The sequence below is a fragment of the Macadamia integrifolia genome, chromosome 3, assembly GCF_013358625.1.
Source record: "Macadamia integrifolia cultivar HAES 741 chromosome 3, SCU_Mint_v3, whole genome shotgun sequence".
Taxonomy (NCBI): Eukaryota; Viridiplantae; Streptophyta; class Magnoliopsida; order Proteales; family Proteaceae; genus Macadamia; species Macadamia integrifolia.
This window is the reverse complement of record NC_056559.1, coordinates 19,742,003-19,766,612: the sequence shown is the minus strand read 5'-3', so window position 1 is coordinate 19,766,612 and position 24,610 is coordinate 19,742,003. Positions and strand designations below refer to the sequence as shown.

The following is a 24,610-nucleotide window of genomic DNA, read 5'->3' as shown; positions in this document are numbered from 1 at the left end:
TAACTTTTAAGTCCGGTTTTATATCGGGCCGGTTTGGATCGGTTTCGGTTTCGGTGCATATTTCCGGTGTTTCCGGTGGCCCAATGGTCTAACCCGAACCGAACCGAGACCGGATTCAATTTTAAATACAAACCGAAACCGGCCCGATAAGCCACTGGTTCGGTTTGGATCGGGCTTAATCGGTTCGGTCCGATCCGGTTTAACCGGTCCGGTTTAGATATTGACACCCCTACTTCTCACCATATCCATAAGGGTACGGTTTCTCCTTTCAGCCACCCCATTCTGCTCAGGTGAACCAGGCATAGTGTACTGAGCGTCAATATCACATTCTTGTAAGAATCTGGCAAATGGTCCAGGGTTACGCCCAGTTTCATCATATCTACCATAAAACTCTCCACCTCGATCAGATCTCACACTTTTTATCTTCTTTTCCCTTTTAAGTTCTACTTCTGCTTTAAAAACTTTGAAAGCATCTAAGGATTCAGATTTTTCTTGAATAAGGTAAATAAAACCAAAACGGGAAAAATCATCTATGAAAGTAATAAAATATCTGTATCCACCCATGGTAGTAGGAGTGAATGGACCACAAATATCAGTATGAATCAACTCCAATGCTTCATCCTTCCTGGTTGCACCTTTCTTTTTAGCTCTAGTGTGTTTCCCCTTAATGCAATCAATACAAATTCCAAAATCTGAAAAATCCAATTGAGGAAGTGTACCATCCTTAATCAATCGTTCTGTCCTCTGTTTAGAAATTTGTCCTAAATGTTTATGCCACAACATAGAAGAATTTTCATCCAATCTAGCACGTTTAGGATTTGTAACCACATAATTTATAATAGAAGAACTATTGGCATGTTTGGAAGAACTAATATCCAAATCAAATTTATAAAGACCATCATATAATAAGGCAGATCCAACCATAAGAGAACCAGAATAGAGAGTAAGTTTTCCATTGCCAATATTAAAAGTGTAACCACAACTGTCAAGTTTAGATACCGAAACAAGTTTTCGTCTAAACGATGGTACATAAACCACATCATTCAAATTCAAAACAAAACCAGTGGATAAAAGTAATCTAACTACTCCTATAAATTCAACTTTGGTCTTCTCTCCATTTCCCATGTAAATCATCATCTCTCCCTCACTTGGTTTCCTCTTGCTTTTTAATTCCTGCAAACAATTAGTGATGTGAATAGTTGCTCCAGTATCAATCCACCACGAATCAGGAGAAACATCTACAAGATTGGATTCAAGACACACTAGAGCTAAAGATGTTCCTTTCTTTTCAAGCCATTTCTTATAGCCATAGCAATCTATCTTCATATGTCCATCCTTTTTGTAGAAGAAACACTTTCCCTTAAAAGCCTTAGTCTTTGGTTTCAGATTCTGATAAGTTTTCTGTTCTATTTTTCCTGATTTTTCTTGCTTGTTGCTTTTCCAATTTTTCTTGAATTTCTTCTTACCCCCATTATTGGAAACAAAATAAGCAGAGTTAAATTTTTCCTTTTTCTTTCTTTCCTCTTCCTGTACCAATATGGAAGTCATATCCTCAAGATTCCACTCCAATTTTTGTGCATTATAGGAGGTCTTAAGAGTATCAAACGATGATGGAAGTGATTGCATAATTTGCCACACAAGGAAAGAATCAGATATCTTCACTTCCATCTCGCCCAATGTGGCAGCATAATTGGTCATTTTCATAATGTGATCACGTACTCCACTTGTGCCATCATATCGAGTGGATGAGAACCACTCTAAATATGTTCCCTTCTCAGCCTTATCAAATTTGGTAAACTTTGTATTAACAGCTGCAAGAAAATCCTTAGCATTTTCTTTCGAAGGCACACTTTTCTTAATGGTCTTGTCCATAGTATGCTTCATAACAATCAGGCACAATCTGTTGGACTCCTCCCACTTTTCATAAAGTGCTTTTGCAGTAGCATCACTCTCAGTTGTGGGCTCGGGGGGTTTATCAGTTCTCAGGGCATAATCGAGTCTCATGATTGCAAGAGACACAGTAAGAGAGTCTATCCACTCCTCAAAATTGGAACCATTCAGGACTTTGATGGAAGATAATTGGGAAGTCATAGCTGGCAATAATAATTACCAAAATTTTACCAAAACATACAATATGCAATAACCAAAAGCATATCAACATCCCAATAATATAATGAAAACTGACTAATTAGGGCTTATTAATCAGATTTATCCCAATACCTGTGGTGGCAAGATCGCCCAACATGCAGTGAAATCTTTCACATGTAAGGTGAGACGCCAAAAAACAACACCATATTGTAGATTCCGTCACCTGTGGTGGCAAGACAAGAACCTCCAAAATAGTGAAGCTCAAAACGTCACCCTCACACCATCAAGCAAAACCGACCAAACGAAGACTCACCTGTGTTGGCAAGAGCACATCGTTCGCCATATGGCTTTCTTGACTGCAATCCATCTGGATGATCTATAGTGATTTTGCATCTTTAGGAATTAGCCCACTAAGTGGAAGTCTAATCTCTAAAGTTACGAAAACTCTATAGACCTGGATTGTAACTGTATGCCCATTATATTTTTTTTAATAATTTTTTATCAAAGAATTACTGAATAATAATATGAAAAACAAAAGCACATAAAATTTTAATATATAAAATCATAAGTATTCCTATTAGGACAGATCAGAACAACATCATGGGTTGCATAATAATTCCCTATAGTGACTGAATCAAATAGCACAAGAATTAATATGAAATAACAAAATTATATATTTAATGTGCTAGTGACTAAACCGAATGTCACAAAAAGTAAATCTGTAAATAATTATGCTTTATGATTCTGTTATGAGTCAACCAATTAAAACTCATGACACCTTTCTATGTTATTTTATTTTATTTTATTTTAAAACAACCAAAAACACGGTTTCAAATAAAACCGTATTTACCTTTTACTTTTTGTAACTTTTTATTTTTATTTTTTTAAACAATCAAAACAGTAAAAGCAACTGTCAACCTTTTTTTTTTTTAAATCAAACTGTAAAAAGCAACTGTGTTACTTGTCAACTTTTTTTTTTTATCAAACCGTAAAAAAAGCAATGCGGTTCTTTGTCACTTTTTTTTAAACCAAACCGTAAAATCAAGTACGGTTGCTTTTGTCACTTTTTTTTTTAAATAAACCGTAAAAAGCAACTGTCAACCTTTTTTTTTTTTTTTTTTTTTAAATAAAACTTTGTAAGTTTTATCCATTAGTAATAATATATTATTTTTCTTGTTTCTTCAAAACAAAACGACTCGAAGAGAAAAAATTGATATTTATTACTGGTGGTACAGCCGATCGATTTTTCATGAACGAGGCTCTGATACCATTGATAGAAAACATATACAGAACGATTCATGAAGATCGATAAGCATGCACAACAAACACTATAAAATACACGTTTTAGGCATACCTGAATCCATGGTTGAAGAATAAGAGCTCCTCAATGTCTTCTTGTATGTTGGTCTGGTCTACCCTCTTTCCCTTATGCTTTTTTTATTGTTAGCCTCACTTAATGGGTCAGTGATAACTATATATAGGGGTGAGGGTAGGAACCAACCCTGCAATAAAATTAGGGTTTCCTCCCCATTAAGGAAACAATACCTTAGGTCCACACATGATAATAAATATTCATACCATTAAGGTGTGCTAATAGAATCCAATATCTCCATAGAGATCACTTACCAATAATATTGGATTATTTCTGCTTACTCCATCTTTAGTCAACACCACTAAATCGGTTTTGGAAACAAATATTTGACTATGCTAGCCCATCTAATAGGAAATCTTACACATTCTACTCCAAAATAGGTAACTTGCTCACCGATAGTCCATGCAGGAGCAAGACCTTCCCTCAAAATGATGAAACCGATTCTTATCTCTAACTGCAATTTTCCTTTTAAAAACCATAGAAATGTGCTTAATAGCAGAATGGCAATCCCTACAAACCCAAATATTCTTCACAATTTCGAAGCATTGATCCAGGCTCTGTGCAAAGAAATCCAAAAGCTAGAGCCAGTTTTTCACTGTGGTACCCAATTACGGCTTCTTTTTCCTCTTCTTCCATATCAAACATGACCCCTTTTGTCTCTGTCGAATACCCAACTTCCTTTATCTCCCTAGCCATGTCTTCCCACATCAAATATATCTCATCAGTCTTGTCATGGGGTCTATCTCCTGCTACAAACTCATGAACAACACCATCTACCTTGATCAAACTACTCCCAGGGACCCGTTTAATTCTTCTTCTTCACATAGTTCTCATAACTTCCTTAGCAGCATCTCCTTTACCAGACTCCGCATAAATGTTTGAAAGAAGAATGTAACGTCCACCATGGTCTCGATCAGATTCTATCAGAAAACTCCCCACCCTTTGATCCATCTCCATATTCCCATGGATCCTGCATGCGCCAAGGAGGGCCCTCCATATTACATGGTCTGGATTTATTGGCATGCAAGCTATGAACCTTTCTGCTTCCTCCAACAAATCTGCACAGCCAAGAAGATCTAACATGCAGGCATAGTGATCCAAATCTAGATTGATCCTGTGAACACAAGCATTAAATTGAAGTAGTGGAAACCTTTCTCCACCGAACCCATGTGGCTGCAAGCACACAAAACTGCAGTGAAGGAAAAACTATCCGTTGTAAGGCCCTCACTCGTCATTTGCTCAAAGACCGAAAGTGCTTCCTCGCTTTGGCCAGTGAGTGCCAACCCAGCAATGGCTGATATATAAGCAGAAACATACTTTTCTCTTGATTAATGAAAGACTTGCATTGCTAGATTGATGTTACTGCATTTTGCGTACACCTCAATGAGAGCTGCAGAAATTATCGAATAAAAATTTGTATGGTTCCTTTTAATGTAAGAATGAATCCAAACCCCATGATCCAAAGCTCCTAATTGAGAACGGGCAAAAAGAACGCTTACCAGAACTGCAGCATTCGGTTCCTGATTTAGTAGTTGCATCTCCCCGAATAAAACTAAAGCTTCCATTGGCTGCTTATGTTGAGCATATCTGGAGATCATAACAACCCATGAGACCAGATTCCTCTTGAGCATGTGGGTAAAGAGACATTGCGCATCATCAAGATAACCAAACATGAACAGCCCACCGTTCAGACCATTCCATGAAACCTCATTTCTTTCTAGCATTTTCTTCAAAAACATCAAGAGCCATTAAATTTCTCCATTCGTTAGATTCACCCGTTTTATCGAATACCAGTTGTGCGTCTTGCAGTTTCTCACAAACCGAGTAGAGCTGGATCATCAAATTGAGGACGAACGGGTCCATTCCAAAAGACTTCTTGATTACCACTTTGGCACAAGCTTGGAAGAGGAAAGTAAAGTTGAATGTATTAGGAGGAAGATAGAAGTCAGCTATCCGTTTCAGTAAGAAGACAGAAGTACAGAGGGAATCAGGACGACGGGCACGCGCGAGACCCCGGATAACAGTGTTGAAGAGGAAGATGGTTGGCGAAGGATGATGGAGGTTGGGGCACACTCTTGACGACAATCCTAGCGTGGGATTGTTTCAGTCCTTCAAATCTTTGAAAAGATTATGCCCAAGCCCAACATTCCTGTAGTAAGTTTTAGCCAATTGGATGGATCTTTTGATCAATTCAAAGACTTTCGGTACATTGGTGTTTTTGCCAAGTCATGTGAATCGCGTCCATTTTTTTTTTATTGGGCCATATACTACACTCATAGACCATAAATTTGGTCTCTAAATAAAATTTTAAAATTTTTTGTTTGTTGTCTTCAATATTGTTCCATTTTCTTCCTTCTCAATCCCTTCTCATTGGAAGAAAGAGAAAAGAGAAGGTATTAATAGAAAAAAAAAAAATTAAGGAGAAAAATAAAAATGACACGCTCTGACTACAGTTGCCCAACTCATCAGGTTTTTTGAAAGGGGCAAGTCAAGTATAAAAAAAAAAGGTTTTCCAACTATGCTCCAAAGTTCAAACATTTAAAAAATGTTGAGAGCTTGATAATATTACAAAAATAAAGGGAAAAAAGAATATTATCCGGCAATGTCCCCTACATGCACACATGAGTAGGAAGATGACCACATTGTCCCTCCCATTGGATGCCCTGCACGCCTCACCTCCACCTTGCGTGCACAAGGGCCACGTAGCCTAGCGCAGCAAACCCTTCCCCAAAAATAAAATAAGGGTTTTGCTTGGTGGAACCAACATGGTTGGTTAGACCAAGTTGTTGACTCGAAACCTTATTGTATTTTGGTTAATAAAAAACTTATCATCATTTATGGTTTTTGCCTCATTCTAAAAGTATATTGTCTCTTTCGACTATAGTTGGAAAATCAGCTTTTTTGACTCGACTTGCCATTCAAAAAACTTGGTGACTAGGTCCTATCGGCTTGGTCAAACCTAGTCTAAGCGAGTCACATTTGTTCTTATTTTTATATATAAAAAATATATAAATCATTAAAACATTAAAAAAATATATAATAAAATTATGAAAAAATCATAAAAATACAAGAAAAAACACATCATGAAATTTGTTCTTCACTGAAAATTGGTATATATTTCATGAAGCTTATGTTGTATATGTAATGTACATAGTGTCTATCTAAATTTTCTATTTATAAGTGAATAATGGTTCATCGATGGAAAAAACATAAACGGAATCCTCCTCCTCATCTCCACCCCCCTCCAAAGAAGGGTTGGGGGGTCATTCATGAGGACAAATATAGCTAATTAAATAGATATATATTCTATGTATTATAGGTTGTATATACTCCTTTATGTACACAGTTTGTTTTTAAGAATAATTCAATAAACTAGAAAGAAGAAAAGGATGCTTCATGGAATCATGGACGTTAGTTGTCAAGAAGTTCTAGAGGGAGTTAGAGTTTCTTTTTCTCTCAATGAACTATCAAACAAGTAGAACTGAGGGGTTTTACCATTTCACACAGCCCAATAGGAACAATTTAATAGGTTTCCTAGAATGACCAGATTCTTCGATTTTGTTGTGACTTAGGTGAAAAGATCAATTCTCATTTCACTCAGACAAATTTGTGACTGAAACTGATTCTTGTCATTTTTTACCCCGACCTAGTTTACACAACTTTTGATAAGGTTTTCGAAAATTTTGACTTAACTTAGATGACTCGCGAGTCAAAACCCAATTTTCCAACTAATGGTTTATAAAAGTAAAAGATAAAAAAATCTCCCATGACAACCTATTATCACCAACAACAGATCAGCGGTTAAGAAACATAGTGTCTAATTTTTCGCATTTTCTTTTGTTCCCATTTGAACGGTCCAGATTGATGTTAACCCTGTACCGCCGTAATAGGAAAGCGGGATATTTGGAACAGGGCATCCGTGCACGAGTTCGTTGATTACTCTCCATAAATTATCACTCCGCGAACACCTTCGATTCTCCATTTTACATCGTTAGACTTCTTTCTCGCAGCGAATGTAATACTTAGCTCTTTGTTTGAAAGTAAGAACCCTAACTACTACTCCCTTGAGAGTAAGAAACCCTAAATCAATCAGAGTACACTCCAAGATGGTGCAACAGAGCCAAGGAGGAATGTGGATGAGAGGCAAAACCATTGATCGAGGAAGCTAAGGCACTGTTTCTTTGGCCACTGCTAAACAGAAATTCAACAAGCGTCATAGCCATCTTCCACCATTAATGGCTGTGAAATGGGCTGAAGTCTCGCGCTCCGGAACGCTTCAGGAGAGGGAGATACTTACCAGGTTCGAAGGATGCCCTCACATTCTTCGCTGCTACGGTGACGAGATCACTACGGAGAATGGTAAGCTAACCTATAATGTCTTATTAGAATATGCCTCTGGTGGCACCCTAGCTTCTCGGATTAAGAACTCCCGTGGCGGGTTGCCTGAAGCCGACGTTAGGCGTTACACCCGCTCGATTCTTCAGGGTCTTTCATGATGGTGGTTACGTTCATTGCGATATCAAGCCCCAGAATATTGTGCTCGTGCTTTGCTCCTCTTCTTCTTCAGATGACTATGTCGCGAAGATTGCTGATTTTGGTTCCGCCAAGAATACTATGATAGAACAGAGGAAGAGGAAGAAAGAGTGTTGTTGTTTGGGTTTGAGAGGAACCCCTCTTTATATGTCACCGGAATCTGTTTTGCGCAAGGAACAGGAAGCCCCCTCTGATATATGGGCTCTTGGGTGCGTTGTGGCTGAGATGATTAGTGGGAAACCTGCCTGGAATTGCAAGTCTGACATGGATTTTTATGAGCTTCTTTCTCTGATCGGCTCCAGCAGGGAATTGCCCGAGACCCCGAGTGAGATGTCCAAAGAAGGGAAGGATTTCTTGAAGAGGTGTTTTGTGAGGACCAGCAATTTCAGATGGACCGCTGCCATGCTTTTGCATCATCCATTCGTATCAGAGAATGTTCAAACTGCTTCAGAATTGTCCAATGATGCAAATGTTCAATTAGCTGGGAGTTATGTCGAAGAATCTGCACTGGGAGGTCAAAAGAGGAGGAGGATCCACGGCTCTGCTGATCCTTCTATTGGTGAGGACAGTTTGAAGCCAAGTATCAAAGTCTTTAATTAATACGGCTTAGAAGAATTGCCACAGCTACTTGATATTGAATGCCATATTTTTGGTATTATAGCTGAACAGACTATTTACAAAGAAAAACATCAAGCTGTGGGAGGAACTAGCTGCCCATGGAGGGTTTTTGACTTTTACAAGGGCAATTTGTCCGTAGAGATTGATATTATTTGGTTTCTTTAGGTTGCATTGGTTTTGGGATTGCTGCTGCCGAAAATCCGTATAAGCTGATCCTGCACAAATACAGAAGGCAGAGGCCCGGATGTTTATCTGGGGTTAGTCCTCCGACGCCCAAGTTAGAGATCGGCCGCACAGCTTTTCGCAAGGGTAATGGTGAGGGTTTTTCTGCATACCTTTTTTTCTCCACCCGGACCCCCTCTTATAGTCCTTAGGGTTTAGGGTTTCTCTTTCCTTTGGACGAGTCCTCCTCGGGTCCGCCTCATTTCCTCTTCGAGTCCTACTCGGATACGTCTTATCCCCTTCATGGGGAATATTCTCTTCACACGGTTGACGCGATCAGACTCTTTGCAGCCTCTAACAGGTGAGCGACATGTGTCCTCTCCTTAGATACCACGTGTTCTCACCTTACTGGACAATCAATTTGGCGGCATCAAAAGCCCCCTTACTCTCACCAGGAGGCTCTTCCTGTGGGAGAAACCAAGTTTTTCGTCATCCTTTCTCATTCATGTGTCCCTTCGGCCTTATTCTTTCGGCTTCGGCATTAGTTTTTCTTACGATCGAGACCTCCGGTCAGGTTAGCTCGGCCTCGGCCCGAGCTCCCAACCGAGGTGAAGACCTTCGGTCAGGTCCGCTCGGCCTTGGCCTGAGCTCCCAACCAAGGTGGTGACCTTCAGTTAGGTCCGCTTGGCCTTGTCTTGGGCTCCCAACCGAGGTTATGACCTTAGGTCAGGTCAGCTTGGCCTTGGCCTGAGCTCCCAACCGAGGTGAGGACCTTCGATCAGGTCCGCTCGGCCTTGGCCAGAGCTCCCAACCGAGGTTGTGACCTTCGGTCAGGTCCTCTCAGCCTTGGCCTGAGCTCCCAACCGAGGTGAGGACCTTCGGTCATGTCCGCTCGGCCTTGGCCTGAGCTCCCAACCGAGGTTGTGACCTTCGGTTGAGTCGGCTCGGCCTTGGCCTGAGCTCCCAACCGAGGTGCGGACCTTCGGTCAGGTCCACTCGGCCTTGGCCTGAGCTCCCAACCGAGGTTGTTACCTTTGGTCATGTCCGCTCGGCCTTGGCCTGAGCTCCCAACCGAGGTGAAGACCTTCGGTTAGGTCCGCTCGGCCTTGGCCTGAGCCCCCAACCGAGGTAAGGACCCTCGGTCAGGTCCACTCAGCCTTGGCCAGAGCTCCCAACTGAGGATGTGACCTTCAATCAGGTCAGCTCGGCCTTAGCCAGAGCCCCCAACCGAGGTAAGGACCTTCAGTCAAGTCCGTTTGGTCTTAGCTTGAGCTCCCAATCGAAGTTAACCTTCGGTTAGGTCTGCTCGGCCTTAGCCTGAGCTCCCAAACGAGGTGGTGGCCTTCATTCAGCTCAGCTCGACCATTACCTGAGCTCCCAACCGAGGTAAGGACCCTCGATCAGGTCCGCTTGGCGTTGGTCGGAGCTCCCAACCAAGGATGTGACCTTCAGTCAGGTCAGATCGGCCTTAGCTAGAGCCCCCAACCGAGGTAAGGACCTTCGGTCAAGTCCGCTCGGTCTTAGCCTGAGCTCCCAACCGAGGTTGTGACCTTCGGTCAGGTCTACCTAGCCTTAGCCTGAGCTCCCAATTGAGGTGGTGGCCTTTGGTCAGATCAGCTCGGCCTTGGCCTGAGCTCCCAACCAAGTTAGGGACCTTCGGTCAGGTCCGCTCGGCCTTAGCCTGAGCTCCCAACCGAGGTTGTGACCTTCAACTGTATCCCTTCGGCAAAACTGAAGCTACCAAACAAGAGAATTCCTATCCAATGCCGTAAACCAACTTACACATTTTTCATAAATAAAATCCTCTGGAGAGCTTAGGATGAGGAGTTACAACTTAAAAGTGCTTAGGAGCAAAAATTACAAAATTTGAGTGTGCTTGTTACTCTTGTACGAGGCTTGGTTCTGCTCCATCGGCTTGAAGGGTTTCTTCCATCTTGATGTACTTATCACACCGAGCTCTCAACTTGGCCAGGTTCTTAGGTGTATGCTTCGCCAAAAACCTTTTTAGCTCCTTATCCTTTACGCCTCCCAACAGGGCTGTGAACTCCTCTTTCGGGTCCAGACCTCTGATCGTGATCTTCTCTTGTTGGAAGCGCTTCATGGAGTTTCGCAGTGATTCTCCTTCATGTTGCTTGACGTTGGTCAAGTTCAACGGGGTCTTCTGAAGGGGTTGGCTACTGGAGAATCCCTTCACAAAGAAGTAACTTAAATCGCTGAAGCTGTGGATTGACTTCGTTGGCAAACGGTTGTACCATAGCCTTGCCGCTCCTCTGAACGTCAATGGCAGGGCACCACACATGATGTTTTTCGAGACTCGATGGAACTGCATAGCAACCTTGAAGCCTTCCAGATGATCGACAGGGTCTCCGGAGTCGTCGTAGGTGTCATACTTTGGCAGGTGAAAGCCGACCAGGAGCGGGTCCCTCATGACCTCATTAGCTAGAGCCGTGTCATTAGTGAGGTCTGGCTCGCGAGCTCCCGTCTAGTTTTTTGCCACCTTCCTAATCTCATCTTTCAGGTTCAGGATCATTTGCTTTAACCCCGAGTCCTCGTGTCTCTGTTCATCTCCTTGGAGTAGTTCCCCATGTGTGGCCCCGGCGGCACACCGCGTCCTTCCCCTGGGTGCAGGACCTTCCCTCAATGCTCGGTTTTGAGGATTATGACCAGACCTTATTGATCCTGTACTGCTCATGTCCTCATCTCGAGCTCGCTCGGGCCGGATATGGGGACCTCGTGGTGCTCTGCCAGTCTTCTGAGAGACAGCTTTGGAGACCTCCTTCATTGCCTCGACCAATTGGTCATATTTCTCCTGGAAGGCTTCGAATTTCTCCCTTGTCACATATTCCTGCGCTTCAGGAGGGGGTGGAGGATTACTATCTCTGCACACCGAATATCCGGCCGAACGCTAGTCTCTCGCGGAACCTTCCCGATTATCGTTTCCCCTTTCTCCGATTTTCATTGAGGGAGGGAGCCATCCTGAAGGTTCCTCCTCCCCCTTGTTCATGTTCGATGCTGCTCTCGTCTTCTTATGATTGTAGGTTCTCCCCACCATTACTGTCGTTCCTACGGACGACGCAAATTTGTTGCTGCCGAAAATCTGTATGAGCTGATCCTGCACAAATACAGAAGGCAGAGGCTCGGATGTTTATCTGGGGTTAGTCCTCCGATACCCAAGTTAGAGATCGGCCGCACAGCTTTTCACAAGGGTAATGGTGAGGGTTTTTCTGCATACCTTTTTTTCTCCGCCCGGGCCCCCTCTTATAGTCCTTAGGGTTTAGGGTTTCTCTTTCCCTTTGAGGAGTCCTCCTCGGGTCCGCCTCCTTTCCTCTTCGAGTCCTACTCGGATACGTCTTATCCCCTTCGTGGGGAATATTCTCTTCACGCGATTGATGCGGTCAAACTCTTTGCAGCCTCTAACAGGTGAGCGACACGTGTCCTCTCCTTAGATACCATGTGTTCTCATCCTACTGGACAATCAATTTGGCCGTATCAGGGATATTGTAATCTTTAATTTAGATTTATATACTCACAGGGAATGCTTTGTTAATCAAGTTCATTAGGGTTTAGTTGATATAAACTCTGGTTTTCGTACTTGAATACAAACACTTGATTTTTCATTGTTTAATGCGACATCTTCTGTAGATTCTTTTTATGTTTACTATGTTATTCTTCTATCATTGTTAAATCTTTTAGTAGCAATGAGTTATCTTTCATTCATTCATCCCTTAATAATATGGATATGAGATGTCAGGAACAGCTACCTTAGATCCCCAATTCAGTCCCTCTCATATAAAAGTAAGAATGCACTCAAATAGTCACATAACACCCCCCCCCCCCCCCGAACAAGCACAACACTACTGAGTTATGAGCCTTGTCCAAGCTGTGTTGAAATGTCCAGAAAATGGAATAGGCATGCCCTTTAATTCATCTCTGCATTTTCTGGTTCCAAATGAGTCTGTTTTTCATCGATTTGTTCCATATGCATTTACTTTCTTTGTACATGGCCAAGTTGTTTGTGTTGCTGGTGAAAATTTAGATGGATGGATTTTTTCAAGGTTTTGGGTTTGGTTGGGATTGTAAGGTATCAGATTTAACTCTCAGCTAGTGTCTCTCAACCAATGTATAGGAAGGGTTTGATAGTTGGCTTAATGTAATATGACTTCATACATGACTCCCTTAGTTGTATGATACAACCTACGACATATGGATTTTTTTTTTTTTTTTGTTCTACTTCAACCTCTACTGCTACACTCATTTTATATAGTGTTCTTTCTTGGTTTCTTAACATTCTACCCCATAAAGCATGGCTTTTCTTGTCGATTCCCCTTTAATGGTATGTTCTGACTTTATGACATTTAATACACTTGTACATTTCTACTAATTATTCATCATTGGAAAGCTGGTATCTTACTATCAATGTGTTCTGTTAAAATTTTGGATTTTTTATTTTATTTTAGTAATACAAGATATCAGATGGTGTGTGGGAAGGGATTTGAAATAATTCCCAAGAGTTCAGGAAAGGGGTGAGATTTATAGTGGGGAATGTGAAAAAGAGTGGAGTTTTGGCATAATCCTTGGTGTGGAAAAGGTCCCTTGAAGGAGTTGTTCTCTAATATATTTTCCATTTCTAGAATCAAGAGGCTGGAAGGGCAGAGCGTGTGGTCTCTCTCCCCACCTCCCAATCATTCAAATTCCTTCTAAAAGGAGGAGACCACACCCTCTCCCCTACCTTAACTCCATATGTTCCTCAATGGAGTGATTTGGGTTCATTGGTTCCTTCAAGAATCTTTTTTTTTTTCATGTGGATAGTGGTGTTGGATAAAATTCTTGCAACCCTGATAAAAGGGGGGTGGAGGATTAGGAATGTGTGCAAGTTATGTGGTGAGGCCAATAGGATGGTTACCATTTATTTATAGGATGTTATTTTGCACTAGAAGTGTGGGTACCTCTCGTTGATGAGGATGAGCTGGCATTTTCCAAGCTCATGCTATAGTGGGCGAATGGGAAGGTTGACTGGGGAGTGGAATGGATGTTCTGTGGAATCTGGTCCCATTTGCAATATATTGGTGCATTTGGCAAGAAAGAATTGCTCGCACTTTTGAAGGCGATGATGAGGGACCTACCTCTATTGCATAGAAGGATATGAGGCTAGTTTGTAGCCTGGTGTTCTATTATAGCAAAATTCAGGGGACTTAATACTTTTTGTATTGGGATACATGGGAGAATTTTGTAAATGAATAGGTTTGAGTTTATGAGGCTTGGTTTATAGTATTTTGTAAGGGGTTAGGTTTTCTTTTCGTAGAGGGCCCCAGGTGAGCTAGAGCAATAGTATAGCACCCAGTGTAACACCCTAATCTGATATTTATATCCTTACTTGTGGACAGGCAAGAAAAAGAGTTGAGAAAGCCAATGCTAGGATGGTTGGCAGCTCTGGAGTGCCAAGAAGGCAGAAGTGACTCCACTTGCTCCTGTTCAGCATGCCAATATCTCTGGGGAACTCATCAGGAGGCGTGGACAAAGAGGTAAAGTTAATTATGAAACTAAGTATAGGAGAATAAATGGGTGTAACACGAGAATTTCCCAAGGGGTCACCCATCCTAATACTACTCTCACCCAAGCACGCTTAATTATGGAGTTTGGATGGGATTCAGTGTAGCTATGCTGGTATGATCGCACCCAAACCGGTAGGTCCAAAACCGGCCAGCCGGTTTTGCCTAACAGAATTTAATTTTTGGGTTTTTGCACTGTGAGGCCCACATCTGCTGTGCAAATTCCCATTTTGCCCCAATGGGAAGAGACTTAAATGAGGTATGAAATGCATATTTTATACTAATAAATAAAAAGGAGGAAATGAATTTATAGGTATTATACACACACACACACACACATATATATATATGTATGTAATGTATATGGAAATAAAAGGGAGCCAGCCAAACAGACCCTTAAGTCTGTTTGGGCTGCCCTATATAAGGAAATAAGGGCTGATAACTCACCCAAGTCGTGGCTGTAACAGTAAGAAGAAAAGTAAAGAAAAGAGAAGAAAAAGAAGAAAGGAGAAGGAAAGAAAGGAAGAAGAAGAAGTACGAAGAGAACTTCTTCACCTAAGGCTACAGCTGGATCAATACTGCGCCTAGGTAAGTGAACTTACTGCTACACAGGGTTAATTAAGTAAGTTCATGTAGATTGGGTAGCTAGGGTTAGGATTTTACCCAATTGCTTACTGCTAGGGAATCCCTGTGAGCAGAATAGCTGCCCAGTAAAAAAAGCCCTAATTTTGTGGGCTACTGGGGATCCAATTGGTAGAAACTCTATCCCTACTAAACCCTAGAATATAGGACTACTTCTTTTTCAGTAGGAATTATGCAATAAAGGCTAGAAAAGGGTTTATTTGGTGGAAATTCTGTCAAATCCCTAAGAACAGAATTTTATTTAAGTTGGATGTGGAATTTAGTAAGGGTTCAATGATTTTTTTTTTTTTTTTTTAACTTTTATTGCAAGTTTTGTCAGAGATGGAATACCAAATATGTGATTCAAAACACCTGTATTCCATCCCTAATTAAGTCATTAACTTAGGTAATTGGTTCAGTTCCAACGAAATTTCCTCTATTTATAATAAGCCTTAAATTTTTGTGAAACTAAATATACAGCTTAAGAGTTGGATAGTTTAAACTCAGAAATGGGTCAAATTGGAATTCAATTTATTCTACTCTTGAATGCAATAGAGGCATAATCGAATTCTGTAGAAGGAAAACAAAAAAGGGATGAATCGGTGAGTCCCGATCGGTCGGCTGATTGCTACCCAGCCAACCTATCGGTTGGGATTATAGAGGCCAAATCCCTGTTATGGATGGTTTGTAAGCCCTAAACCTAGCATTGGGACTGGTAGACACAATATTCCAATAGAAATTGACCCTATTGAAGGGCAGTAGTAGGGAATCTATAGTTCTGAGTAGACTGACAATGTGACCAGAATTTTTGAACCAGATGTGGGATCCACTAGTGATTTCCCTTCATGTGACCCAGTAGTATGGGAAATTGGAAACTTGACTATGCAGTGAAAAGCAATCATAGGCTCAATTGAATTTGGGAATTAGGATGATGTATTTAGATAGGTTGGGATAGGATTGTAGGTTATGTCCTAAAAATAATTATTTAAATTATCTGTGAAATAGGAAACATAAGTTGCGGAGAGAAAGAATATTCGAATCAAGAAACCGAATTTCAGGAATTTGGACACCAGGGTGAGTGGGTGCCCATCTCAACCCCCCATTCTTTTGCTGTGTTTGTTTAATGTTGTTCATGCATTAAATTCCTTGTATATGTGCATTTGCTTTTACCTGCATTTATTCTTTGATGGTACTATTATGATGTAATGGGATGGAATGGAAATGAGAAAGGTAAGACAGGTGAGATGGGTCACGTGCAGGTGCCCATGTTTGTATGTGTGATTGCAATGATTGGCTGTGCATCATTTAGAATGTTGGGTTAGGTATCACAACCCCAAGTGCTACACCTCTTGTCCGTAGGGGGTTAGGTACGAACTAATCCCGAATTATGTGGCTGCCTGATCCAACAGTGCACTTGTGATGAGATGTGTAGTATTAGTAATGGATGTGAGACAGGATATGACATACTGTATGCTGTGAATATATTTATGATATGGGGTCACCTTTTAGGGGTTAGCCGGTGTGGCCCGGGACCCGTATTGGCACTGGCTAGCTCCTACTTGGGGTGTAGCTTGTATACCTAAGGCCGAACATACAGGGTAGAGTATGACACCTACATTGGTAGCACTTATACCCATAGGTGATGAGACCTAGTAATGGATTAAAAATTTTGTATAGTTAATTAAATGGACTCATGAGCATCATTTTCTATGTGTGGAGCATACATTGCATATGGATGTGTGTGCTTGTTCTCCCCCACCCCTCACTGAGCATTAACAGTGCTCACCCATTCTATTTACTCCTTCTAGATGTCGAGGTTGAGACTAGTATTTTACCGATTTCCTACTCTGATTATGAGAAAGTGGTCATGGATAACTTAGCCAATCTTCAAAAAGATGGAATCGAACATGGACCCAACTACGAATGCGATGACTGTGCCTACAGAAGCCAATTCTTCTGAGGAATAGGATGTACTATTCCTATGTCTTTTTGTGTATATATTCCTGTTGATGCGTTCTTTGATGTATATAGTTTACTACTAAGATATTGTAAACTGTGAATATTCTCCTTTTGTAAGGTATGCAACTCTCATTTGGATAATTGTAAATATTATCATTTAGTCAGCACTGGAGCTTATGTAAGATATCTTTTTGTTGGACTATGCATGTGTATATAAACTCTGATCTTTCGTAGTGTAATTGTGGTGTTATGATTTGCCCTCGTCTAGATCCTAGAGAAATAGGCTGACTGGATATGACGAGGTGTCCAGTGCCGCATGCCTTAGCCTATTGGAGGCAGGGTGTGACACCCAGAGTGTACAAGTTGCTTTTTTTCTGGTAAATTGTGATAACATATTCTATTAGTAGTCTCTAACAAAATGTGATCAGAGATGATCCGAAAGTTCTTCACATTTTTAGCTTGAAAGCAGGAAGGATGAAAAACAAAATATGTATAACTTTTGACTCATCATCTTACATTCAAATGAACAGGAGATAATCTTGGTAAGATTATCAAACTTACAAGGTACTTTCCAAGTGCCTCATTGATGAAACTGTTTACAACTCCATACTAGAAGACTGGAATCCTGAATTTTCTATAGTCTTGGGGCCATAGCCCACTGAATAAAAGCACCCTTGAAAAATATGGATCTTTGGTTCTTTCAGGCCATTTTATTTGTATGCACATATTGAACTGCTATGGAGCATTGTTTAGTCTTGGGTCCATCATATTTTAATTCTTAAATTGCTATAGCCAAATGGTGACGTACTTGTAAGTCCCCAGCAGGCTCTCTCATGAGAGCTTTGATTACTGGAAAATTATTCTCCCATTCAAATCCCTTTTGGAATATCTGTCCTTTATCTTAGGGATTGGAAACTGGATGAGTCGAATAGATTTTCAGGGTCCTTGAAAGGCAACTTTTTCTCTGTCCTCTGATTTCCAATGATTGGTTTCTTCTGTTATTGACAACAAGCTCACAGTTATATTCTTCCATTAGCTTGTGAGTGCTTACAACATTGCATTTCTTTCTAAAATGATATTGAATACACTTGCCCCAAAGTCCATTCTTTTTTACTGGCTTGAAGTCAAAATGTGCATATGCCTCAAAAGAGAAGGATAAAAAAGCTTATGCTCTTATTTCTTTCTTTATTTAAGGAAAATCAGGCTAAAAGAGCTAAGGAAGAAACAAGAAGTAGAGGAAAAGAAAATGGAAAATGGAAATTGAATGTATGAATGCTTCAAAGCTTCTCATGACTTATAGTTCTTAGTAAGAGTTGGGCTTACAATACAGGAGTGGTATAGAATGAATAATAACAAAAGGCTAATCAACTATCATAGGATTTCTTCTCAAGCAGTACCACTGAAATCAAACATGTCTAGCTTATTTGTTGTCTATCTAGCCAAGTTCCTCCAAGAGGCTTCGTTGGCATATGGAAGTTGTAAGTAATTCCTACCTTTAGAAAAAGAAATTTATCTGGTAGCTGCTCTTTCTCAAATAAAATTATGCTCAACCCCCACGCTTTCTGTCCAATTATGCTTGATGGGAATATGGACTTTTCTGTTAGTTCCTTTGTTTTTGCAGGATAAATTAATTGAACCTGGTACTAGAAACCCAATTTCTCGTATCAGTGTTTCAACTGCAGCAACTCATGATTCTCCACAATTCATTGACTAGGTACAAGCTCTTTTATTAAAATTTTTTTGATCCGGTAATTTTGTTTTAATTTTTGTCTATATATTGTACTCCTTTTTCATTTGCTGTTAAATATTACTTATTTCTACCTGAAGAAAATTAGTAATTATGTTGTACTCCTTTTTTATTTGTTGTTAAATATTACATGTTTCCAATGAAGAAAAAATAGTAATCATCCCTGTCTCTCTATCAAGGGAAATAGAACAATTACCCTGCAACATGATTGGTTCCCATGCACAAATAACAACCAATTAGAGGAGTGCAGTAGTGCATCATTTATGGGTAGCAACAAAGATAGTTACATAGAAAAAAAAAAGCGAGGAAATAAAAAATAAATAAATAAATAAAATATCTGATTAACCCATTAGGTAGATAGGGGAGAATGAAGTCCTCAAGGTAAGAGGTACATATTTTTGCCATAGGAAATATGGTTATATCCGATTGTTTCAATGTAGTGAGATCTCAAAATATCATGGTAAGTTATGCTAAAATGCTTAAATTTGGTGAAATGTAGTGGAAATTGGGGTGATATTCAGAGCTGCAATAATAATAGAGGCATAAAATTATTGAATCATACAATAAAATTATGGGAGAGAGTTATTGAAACTCACTTGAGAGAAGAAACGACTATTACAAATTTGGTTTGATGCCAGGAAGATCCATGACAGAAGCTATTTGCTTAGAAGACTCATGGAAAGATTTAGAGATTGCAAGAATGATACCCATATGGTTTTTATTAACCTAAAAAAAAAGATCATGATAGTGTCCTTAGAGAGTTAATTTGTCAAGTACTAGAGAAGAGAAGAGAAGTGTTTCAAGTAAATATATATGGGCATGGTTAAAGTTATGTATAATGGTGTGGTAACTAGTGTATAAATTGTGGGGGGGGGGGGGCCGGGGGGGGGGGGCGGTTGAGGTAGTGAATTTTCAATATAAATGAGTTACATTAGGGATCATCTTTAAGCCTTTATCTGTTTGCGCTTATCATAAATGATTTAATCAGAGATTCTCAAGATGAGGTTCCTTGGTGTATGATTTTTGTTGATGATATTGTTTTGATGGATGAGACAAAAGTAGGGATTAACGCCAAGTTAGAGTTATGGAGATCAACCTTGGAATCAAAAGGTTTTAATATAAGTAGAACAAGATGGAGTACATGGTGTGTGACTTTAGTTACCAATGTGTATAATGAGTGGTGAAAATGATAAAAGAGAGATTTCACAAAGTGATTATTTAATTATTCGACCTCAATCATTGATAGAAGGTGATATAGATGATAACGTTTGATAGAGAATTAAAATAGGATAGATGAAGTAGAGAGGTGCATCTGGAGTGTTGCATAATCGATTTATTCCCTTAAAACTTAAAGAAACATTTTGTAGGATAGTTATCGATTGGATATGATGTATGACGCAAAATGTTGGGCAGTTAAGAAGCATCATATAGATAAACTTTTTGTGGTTGAGATGAGGATGTGCGGCAAAAGTAGGAAGGATAAAGTAAAGAATTATCATACTAGAGCTGGTTTGGAAGTAGTTGTGGTGCATGGTAACCTACAGGAAAGTTGTTTCAATTGGCATGGCCACGTTTAACAAAGCCTTTTAGATGCTCCAGTATGTCCTCGAGCAGAGCTAAAAGAGCTAGGGTCAAACCTAAAATGATTCTGAGAGAAGTGGTGAGGAAAGGCATGCAAGCTTAGCCCTTGTATCAAGTATGACCTCGAACAGAGTTGATTGGAGGGTAATGATCCATGAAGTTGACACCATTTAGTTGGGATAAGGCTGAGTTTGTTGTTGTTGTTGTTGTAGTGGAAAGTGAGAAGATATAGAGAAAGAATACAAAAATTCTCATTAAAGTCTCAAGAACCATCAAAATAAGCTTGATTCTCCTCATGACTCTTATGAAAATAACATCAAGAGATGAATGAGGATTAGCAAATGAGCGTTTGGCCATTGAGACTATGTGATTCATTACCATCTGAATTATAATATTATTCTTTACATGTAATGGTTAAAAAATACAAGCACAGAAACAAGCAATAACGATTATTCTCTCTCTCTCTCTCTCTCTCTCTCTCTCTCTCTCTCTCTCTCTCACACACACACACACACACACACACACACATTATTGAGGGTTCATGTCTTCTATTTTGTAGTTTGGGTTGTGGGTTGCCTCTGAAGGGCTTTTAAAATCCCATAGGACTTGAGCCCCGGAGGAGTTGGGCCACTCTGTTTTTTATTTTCCTTTCTTGGTCTACACCAAGTTGGGGGGGGGGGGTTCCCTGCAAGGGTTTGGGGGAGGCAGTCCCTAAAGAAAACTTTTAGGGTTCACATGGAGTAATTTCGGAACTTATATCTTTTTGTTTTCCCAATAAGTTGTAAGTTGTTAATGATGGGGGTTATTAGAGTTACGAGAATTCTTTGTAAACACAGAGAGAGGAGTGAGGAAGAGAACTTGTAACCCTTTATCTATTGGTAGTGAAAACTGCTCTCATCTCTCCATGGACGCAAGCACCTTGTTGAACCATGTATATCCTTATGTTGTATGATTGTTTTTTCTTTCTGTTGCATCGTAAATAATTTTCAGTTTCCACCCACACACATAGGGCTTTAGGATTTTTAAAGTTGTCATCCCTTTCATATGTGGGGCATCCATTGCATTATTTTCTTTGGTATCTACAAGTCATTATGGTTGAAACATGCCAACATAACATAATCACATAAACTCTGTTGTCATATTTTAGATCTAATTTCTAAGTTGCTCGATAAATAAAAAGGACAGTAAATCTTTTTGACTTAGCTGTACATCAACTAAAAGAACTCTAGTAATTGGTTAAGGCATCATGCAGTAAGGTATGAGAAGAAGTTTGCCAAAATTTTCTAATTCCACCATGTTCCAAATACAAGAATATGGCTTAAACTATTAATTGCCAATGAGCTCCATCTACCCTAACCTGACCTTAAAAAAAATCAACTAGATGGAATAAACAAAAAAAAAACCAGCCCTAGGGTGGTTTTACTTCAATTGAGTCCAAATGGTTCCTCATCCATGAACCAACATTTATATCACAATGACAAAATGCAGCTATAGAGGGCCAAAAGTCCAGAATCCATAGATCCAAGAATTTTGGTCAAGACAGTGTGATTGGGTTGTTTCAGTTTTCTAGCCATCAGCAAAAACTTCATAGTGAATTGAATCATGGAAATTCTCAATGTTGTTTATAATTTAGAATCCAAATACATGATTAACTCAATATTTTGGGAATACCTCAATTATTTGAAGTGTGCACCCAACCCCATCTCATGAAATGGGGAAAAAATTCATCAGGCTTGAATTGACTTGCACACCTCTTGTGGAGTTTTGTTAGGAGATTGACAGTCTGGGTCAAATATTTTATTATGTTTCTATAGAAATGCAACTCTAAAACGATGCAGAAGATAATGGAAAAACAAGAACAAGCAATGCACACAGATTTATGAAGTTTGGCAAGATTGCCTACGTCCCTGGTGAGCTGAGATCCTGCTTCACTATCAATGGAGAATAGGGTTACAGTGCTCGTCCCTCACACCTCTCAGTATTGCTTGCATTAGAGAGAAATAAACCCTCGCTACAAATATATAGCGAAAAAACCCTAATCCAAAAAGTACACAATTGCCCTCAAATAAAAAATCCGAGCAGGGGGCTGCGCCCCCTACACCCACTGCTATGCAGGGGGACCTCCTGCCCTTTTGCAACCCCCATGGCCCGCTAACCGGCTAGCGGGACTGTTGTCTTGCCTGTCAAGGTGCTGCACCAGTACTCCCTGGATTAAACTCTGACGGAATACAAGATATCGTACACCAACAGTTTATGGGGCCATCTAATAAGTGAAGAAGCCTGAATCCCCGTTCTTCTGTCTTGAACTATGCTAACTGAAAATATTTACTACAATGACTGATTTTACATTTTATATATATATATACATATATATATTTTCTCATCTTCATCTTGTGAAGATAATCTAATAATTTATTATAAAAATAGGTGAGGAAGGCGAGGGGAGAGGGTGAAGGGTGGGGTGCAGCTAAATGTGCTCAACGAAAAAAAAGGGCTAGAGAAAATTGGATGATTCTATCCATTGACTTAAAAAGCCATACATCCACAAAATGGTTGGATATACCATATGCAGGTTTTTGGAACCACAAAGCATTCCTTACCCATTCATAATGAAACCAAGAGAACAAGATTTATTATCATATTGCTTGACTGTTTTGGCCTCCTTCTTTTGAACAATATTCTACTTCCAAGCATGTTTTCAACCTTTATGGCAGTTTACTTCCAGTAGGGGTGGCCTAGTTATTCAGAATGTTTCTCTATTGCACTAAGCTCAACTATAAAAATGTATTTCTTTTGATTTTTGTATGAACTGTTGTTGGAAGCACACATGCCTTTGATGACCACTTCACACCTCACTATTATGCTTATCCCATTAATTTGAACTGCCCATTTGTTGGCTTTCTACTTGAACAGCCTGTAACCTGGAATCAATCCTTACAATCTTGTCAGTCAACTCTCCAAACTTGTACTTGTGTTAGTTGTTCACTTTATCTAAATCTTTATTTTCCCAGAACTGGATTACATTGGTTTTCAGTAGAATAAAAGCTAATATTTTGATTATCTTGGTCGTGAACCAGTAAAAGCCTAAAGCTTTCTTTTCCCAGAACTGGCTTAAATAGGTTTTCAGTAGATTATATCTACTATCTTGATTTTCTTGGTTGTGAATCAGTAAAAACCTACCTTGAAATAGAAAGCATTGTCGGAGTGCCGAAGAGAGCATGTTTCATTACCATCAATTTTAAGAGAATCAAATCTAAATATTTATTTTAGATTGGAGTTGCAATGTTATTGATAGTTGTTATAGAGTAGTAGTGGTTAGCAGCAGCATGAGTGGTGGAGGCGGTGGCAGCTATGTTGGTAGGGGTGATGGTACAAGCTGTAATGGTGGTGCTGTTGGTAGTCATTTTTTGTCAGCAATTTGGTGGTGATGATATGCAAAATGTGCCATACACTTCCCAATTCAGGGTTTTATATGCAAAGATGTGGAAGAGACTTTCAGAAAGCAAAAATGGAGAGGGAGTAAATTTTCTTGCTGCTTAAATGAAACCATATCCATTACTAAATACTGAAAATTTCCAGCAGCTATTGATTCTAGCTGAGGATCCTCCAAAGTCCAGAGGAAGTCAGAAGTTCCAAATGGATCATCTTCAGTCAAGTTTAGCTCCTTCAATCAAGATTAGAGGTGCCTAATCAGATAAAATGAAACAATGTGCTTCATACACCGCACCGCCCTCCAAAAAGGCGAAATGCAATGTGCAAACCCTATTCAAGTTGATTTCTCAGGTCCAATTTTCAAGATTAAAGTTGCCGCAATAAGAGCAATTGAATGAGGTTGATAACTTCTCTTCATATATTCAAAGTTTTTTAATAATGCTCACTTTCGTTCCAAGTAACGAGTTTTAGCCAATTGGACGGATCTTCTGATCGATTCACAGTTTTTCAGTTCCATTAGTAACAATGATTTGGTATGTAGCATAGCATTAGTATCTTTGAATCAGTTTTGGACTGACTTAATGGACCATCTCTGAATGGGATCCTTACAGAGTCATCGCCCGTGAAATTTCAAGGCTCATCCTACAAAATGAGGATATTGCACCAGCCTATCTATTGGGAGGGCAACCAGTTGGCTGTGTTCGGTCAAATTTAGTTTCATTGAGAGACTCTCTACCTCATGGTTCCTTTCACCCCACCACCCTTTTATTCCCACAACTTATTGTTTCAGTTTGATTTCTAGCAGGCTTTAGGAGCAGTTGCAAAAGGTGCATAATGTATCTTCAAATATTCATATGTGATTGCTAATGTATCTTCAGATACTCGTATGTGATTGCTTATTACCAGAGAAACAAAGAACAACAACAACAACAACAACAACAACAATAT

General features: G+C 39.8%; 2 pseudogenes; one reads left to right on the top strand and one right to left on the bottom strand.

Moving 5' to 3' along the window:
* The first annotated feature begins 7,695 nt into the window (after positions 1-7,695).
* Positions 7,696-8,593, top strand: LOC122074221 (annotated as a pseudogene).
* A 5,739-nt stretch (positions 8,594-14,332) lies between these two features.
* LOC122075004 lies at positions 14,333-14,451 on the bottom strand (annotated as a pseudogene).
* Positions 14,452-24,610: the final 10,159 nt, after the last annotated feature.